Source organism: Vigna umbellata, chromosome 5 (genome assembly GCF_029865625.1).
Source record: "Vigna umbellata cultivar VRB3 chromosome 5, Vumbellata_1.0, whole genome shotgun sequence".
Lineage (NCBI taxonomy): Eukaryota > Viridiplantae > Streptophyta > Magnoliopsida > Fabales > Fabaceae > Vigna > Vigna umbellata.
Genome location: NC_142169.1, coordinates 50,271,149 through 50,277,765, shown reverse-complemented (window position 1 = coordinate 50,277,765; position 6,617 = coordinate 50,271,149).

Below are 6,617 nucleotides of genomic sequence, written 5' to 3'. Positions count from 1 at the left end.
ATCATTCCAAAAACCTTATATAGAGTTCTAAAATTTACAGAAAAGTAGGCCCAAGCCCCAAAATAATGCCGCTCAGCGGTAAAATACTGCTCAACGGTACCAGTGCGTAGTCAATTCTTCTCCTCAACTGCATTTCTGCCCCTCAGCGGTTCTAACGCATTCTGAAATTGGCGCTGAGGGGGAAAACGCCCCTCAGCGGTGCCGCCGCTCAGGGGGAAAGTGCCCCTGAGCGGTACTTACGGCTTCTCCTTTTATGCACTACTTGTGCCCTTTTCTGATTCCTTCTCTTTCCCTTTTCACTTCTTTCATCAATTTCATCTAAAAACCTGCAAAAACAAGAGAATCAAGCATAAAACCTGTCCAACTCTATTATTTCCAAGAATTCAACAAAATCATGAGTTCAAGCTAATTTCTAAGGCATAAAGGTTGTAATTGAAGTCAATTTTAGGTATAAAAATAACAGTTTTTCAACTGTTATCACAACCCCAAACTTAGAACTTTGCTTGTCCTCAAGCAAATAAGATGTAACTCAATCTTCAACCAATCACTATGATGGTTCACCACATTCAAAATCCTCTTTTCAAGATAAGTAAGTACTCAATTAAGCTCATGACAAAGACTTCAATCAAGACATGCACATGCTTTAGTGTTCACACAATCACCTAATATCCAACAAATGCTACTTTGCATGAATGATCAATCAACTAAGCATGGATGTTCTTATGTGTTCATGTAATCTTTCCTCCTTAGATAAAGTGTTTCACTCAAACACACAAGTGTATAAGAGGTATTCACTCATTCACTCTACTATCACAATGTCACATGAATCGACTTAGCCTTTCATTTAACCACAATCAAATGCATTCACAAGTAAGCATCATCACAAGGACTTTTCAATGGCTTATAATGTGGCCGGGCTAACAAGAAAATTGGTTTTTCTGGATCACAAAACCCTTGAGTTAAGAGAATCATCTAAACACAATCATTCTTAATTATTCCCAACTTTCCTTTGCATTGAGCTTTTTCTTTTTCTTCTTTTCTTTCCTTTTTCTTTTTCTTTTCTTATTCACATGCTTAGCTCTTAGCTCAATGCGTTCAATTTTCCCTTTCAAAACTTCTGAACAACCCCAAACTTGAACAATTATCAATACCACAGAATATTTTCTACTTAACTCAAAGTAAAGATTTTCAAAGGGTTTCAAATCATGTTCAAGGCTAAGGGTTCAAAGGATAGAACACATAATGTTCTCTTTTTGTGGGCTTTATTCATGCATTTGGCTAACAAAAGGGTTACCAACAAATGGCCTTGATCATATGATGCAAACAAGCAATTGATTCAATTATAGAAAACTTGGGCAAAGTCATTCATGCTTTCAAAGTAATAGCATTCAATCACAACAACTCTGGAGCTCAAAACCTCACAAATAAGCTCATCCATATTCCACATACATATCCTGCTTAGCATCATAATCACAATCATAACATAATGCATTTGTTCACATAGTTCGTGAACCACCTGTATAAGCATATAATGTGCACAATCTCAACATCAATCAAGATCAAAGCATCATCAAGCAATACTTATCACACAATAGTCACAAGTAAACCACCAAAACAGATAAAGTTTCCAATTAAGTACATCAAACCCTATTCTAAAAACAGAAGCAAATAAGTTCAACAAAACAAAAGATAAGAAAAATCCTGCTCTAATGCTGATAGCATCCATCAATAAATGCTATCTCAACTCCTCATTAGCCTGTGCTGTCATCTGTATCTTCCTCCCATGCAACTAAAGCAAGATCAAAATAAACAATAAAGACAAATTAAATCAACTGGGTTGCCTCCCAGGTAGCGCTTGTTTAACGTCACGAGCCTGACCCAAAATACACCAACACCCATCAGTAGGTGCAAATCTTTCTTACCAACAACCATCAGTAGGTGTAACAAACCTGTCAATAAACCTAGTATCCTTCAGTAGATACTCTTCCGCCTAACATCCATCAGTAGATGTAAACCCTGTAACAAACTTATAACAAAAACAAAAATACCCAAAAGTTCAAAATTACATCATCAAACCAAAATTAAAAGTTCTTAAATCACTGGGTTGCCTCCCAGCAAGCGCTCTTTTAACGTCACTAGCTTGACCCAATAAAGCTCATGTTCCATCTTCTTTTTCTTCTTCTTTCTACTGAACTTCTTCAGAAATTTGATCAACCTAGGAACCTGTTGTAGTGTCTCAATCATAGGAACTTTAATCTCCAATTTCTTGAAGATTTCCATAAAGTGCTCAGATTTCTTTTCTTTCCTATGATATTTCTTTGGATGAGGTCGAGGTTTTTCATATGATTCTTTCTCTCTTCCTCTCGCCCTCTTTCTCTTTTCTCTCTCAACCACCTCTCTTTCTTTTTCTTTTCTCTCCACTCTCTTTTCTTTTTCCTCCACTCTCTCTTCTTTTTCTTCTTTTCTCTCTAACTCAACTTTTTCAACATCTACACTCACTAAACTTTTACACTCTTCTCTAGGGTTAACCTCAGTATTAGCCCCTAAACTCTTATCAGACCTTTCTTCCAACTTCTTAGTTAATTGTCTGATTTGCATCCCCATAGTTCTAAGAGATGTTTGCATGCTATCAAGGCTGGAGAGGGTTACCTTCATAAACTGATTAAGAATTTCTTCCGTCTTTGATTGTTTTTCAGTGAGTGTAGCCACCTGTTGCCATAATGATGGTTGTTGTTGTGGCTTATTTAATTGTCCTGCTTGCCCAGTTTGTCCCTGACCTTGACCCATGCTTGGGTGAGATTTCCAACCTTGGTTGAAATTACCTTGACAGTATGAAAATTGATTATTCATGAAATTTACATCTTCTAAGGCCTCCATTGGCAAAGCACATTGACCATTAATATGGTCACCACCACATAGCTCACACATTTGTTGTTGAACTTGAGCAACTGTTTTGAATTCCTTTGGCAATTGAGTAAGTGTCTTTGCCATATTTTCTAGCTGTTGAGTTATAATTTTATTCTGAGCAAGCAAGGCATTATTTGACTGCAATTGTAGAACCCCTTTCGGTTGAATAGGAGATCCTCTTTCACTGTTCAGCTCATTATCATTAGTAGCCATATTTTCAATTATTTCTGTTGCTTCCTCTGGAGTCTTCCATTTAATATTGCCTCCAGCTGAGGCATCTAGCATCAACTTGGTTTGTGAACCAAGTCCTCCAAGAAAGAATAGGACTACTTCTACTTCGTCAAATCCATGCGTGGGAATCTTTCTCAATAAGCTTTTGTACCTGTCCCATGCATGACCTAGTGATTCCTCCATGCCTTGCCTGAAAGAAGAGATCTCTTGCTTCCCTTTGTTGACCTTGGATTGTGGGAAGTATTTGTTCAAAAACTTTGTCACAACAGCTTCCCACTCTGTAAAGCTCCCTTCTGGAAAAGAGTTCAACCAAAGCTTAGCATTGCCTCCCAATGAGAAAGGAAACAAGATAAGTTTCATTGCTTCGTCAGGCACCCCATTTATCTTCAACTGTATTGCAAATTTCATTAAAGGTTGTGAGGTGCTCATATGGGCTTTCATGTGACAACCCATTAAATTGATTACTCTTAACCAGCTGGATCAACGCCGGTTTCACCTCCATGTTGGCTGCATTTACCCTCGGTCTTGCTATGCGGTTAAAATGTTGAGGACCAACCACATTGGTGTAATCTGCAAGAGTCCGTCTAACATTATTATTATTCTCCATCTCCTCAGTGCTATGGTGAGAACCTTGTGGTGAAGGTTGTAAAAGATCTTCCGGAGGAGGGAAAAGTTCTCTAGATGTACGGAATCTTCTCTTCCGTCTACTCTCGTCTAAGCCTTCAAGAGAGGTTCCGAGGTTTCTTTGCTTCTAGTTTGAATTGCTTCCTGCATATACAAGAAAACAAATCCCTAGAAAAATTTGTTAGCATAAAAAGATAGAGAAGATATAAAATAAGGAATAAGAAGATAATAGATAGAAAGAGAGAAGATCAAATAAAAACAGAAAAAATAAAAACAGAAAAATAAATAAAATAAAATAAAACAGAAAAATAAAATAAAATAAAATAAAAACAGAAAAAATAAAAACAAAAAAATAAAATAAAATAAAAATAAAAAATAGAAAAATAAAATAAAATAAAAACAGAAAAATAAAATAAAATAAAATAAAAATAGAAAAATAAAATAAAATAAAATAAAATAAAAACAGAAAAATAAAATAAAATAAAATAAAATAATATAAAATAAAATCAAAACAGAAAAATAAAATATTCACAACAAATAAAAATTAATTAAAAATCACACAAATATACTAGTTAAACCAGAGTCCCCGACAACGGCGTCAAAAACTTGTTGACAAATTCATGAACACCGAAAAATGGCGCCACAAACTTGTTTTACCCTCGGCAAGTGTGACCGAATCGAAGCAAGTAATAAATCTTGGTAAGGGCCAAGTATCGTTTCCCAAGAGACTCAAGGCCTAGAGATCTATGTGATTAATCAATTAATTAAGACTTGAAAAGAAACAAAGTATTTTGTGTTTAGAATGCAAAAGACAGAAAATTAAATATGAATGCATATGAATATGATAAATGGCAAAAAGAAACAAATGTGTGAGTTGAATAGTATGGATGAATATGTTGTTGGGGTTTATCAAGTAAATCTTTTCCAATCTCTTGTATTTAGGAATTCATCAATCTTTTCATTAATGTTAATGTCACTTCCTAATTTACTTTAAACCCGATCTCTCGGCGAAGAAAGCCTAATCATAATTACTAGTTTACAATCTCTTGTCTCCCTAGCAATCAATCATGCATTATAGTGAACAGAAGCTTAAAGGCAACCAACTATCATACTCCTATCTCTAGGTTGGTAATATATTTTTGGGAGAGATTCCCCAGATCTAGACTTCCCCGTACGTCTCTGTATCGACAAAATCAATAATCATGACATCGAATGAGTTAAACTATGCATGCTATGAGCAAAGAGGAAAAACCCTAACTATTAATGAAAAGAAAGCATGTATCATATATATGATCTTGAAGAACAAAATTCCATACAAGAGAGTTTCTAAAGATTTACATTGATTCCCCAACAACAATAAGTTTAGTTCTCCATCGTCATGGAAGAACTAGATGAACAATGGAATGAAAGAATGGAAGAGATAGAAAAACCCGGGAAAGAGAAGAGGAGAGCCGTCACCATCTCCCAATCTACCCCCAAGGGGTGAAAAGTGTGTTTCTGCTTCCTCCCAGCCAAAGATACAAACCCTAAGACATCTGGGTCTTTAAATAGGACATTAAAATAATAGAAAACGAGTCCAGGCCCAAACAGATCATAAATTCACATAAAACTGGCCCAAACTCGCTCTGGTTGACTTTTTCAGCATTCTGGTTGACTGGTTGACTTTTCTGGTTGACTGATTGACTTTTCTGCATTCTGGTTGAATTTTCTGCATTCTGTTGACTTTTCTGCACTGCAACTCCTTGATTTTCAATCCTTCTTCCAAATCATTCCAAAAACCTTATATAGAGTTCTAAAATTTACAGAAAAGTAGGCCCAAGCCCCAAAATAATGCCGCTCAGCGGTAAAATACTGCTCAACGGTACCAGTGCGTAGTCAATTCTTCTCCTCAACTGCATTTCTGCCCCTCAGCGGTTCTAACGCATTCTGAAATTGGCGCTGAGGGGGAAAACGCCCCTCAGCGGTGCCGCCGCTCAGGGGGAAAGTGCCCCTGAGCGGTACTTACGGCTTCTCCTTTTATGCACTACTTGTGCCCTTTTCTGATTCCTTCTCTTTCCCTTTTCACTTCTTTCATCAATTTCATCTAAAAACCTGCAAAAACAAGACAATCAAGCATAAAACCTGTCCAACTCTATTATTTCCAAGAATTCAACAAAATCATGAGTTCAAGCTAATTTCTAAGGCATAAAGGTTGTAATTGAAGTCAATTTTAGGTATAAAAATAACAGTTTTTCAACTGTTATCACAACCCCAAACTTAGAACTTTGCTTGTCCTCAAGCAAATAAGATGTAACTCAATCTTCAACCAATCACTATGATGGTTCACCACATTCAAAATCCTCTTTTCAAGATAAGTAAGTACTCAATTAAGCTCATGACAAAGACTTCAATCAAGACATGCACATGCTTTAGTGTTCACACAATCACCTAATATCCAACAAATGCTACTTTGCATGAATGATCAATCAACTAAGCATGGATGTTCTTATGTGTTCATGTAATCTTTCCTCCTTAGATAAAGTGTTTCACTCAAACACACAAGTGTATAAGAGGTATTCACTCATTCACTCTACTATCACAATGTCACATGAATCGACTTAGCCTTTCATTTAACCACAATCAAATGCATTCACAAGTAAGCATCATCACAAGGACTTTTCAATGGCTTATAATGTGGCCGGGCTAACAAGAAAATTGGTTTTTCTGGATCACAAAACCCTTGAGTTAAGAGAATCATCTAAACACAATCATTCTTAATTATTCCCAACTTTCCTTTGCATTGAGCTTTTTCTTTTTCTTCTTTTCTTTCCTTTTTCTTTTTCTTTTCTTATTCACATGCTTAGCTCTTAGCTCAA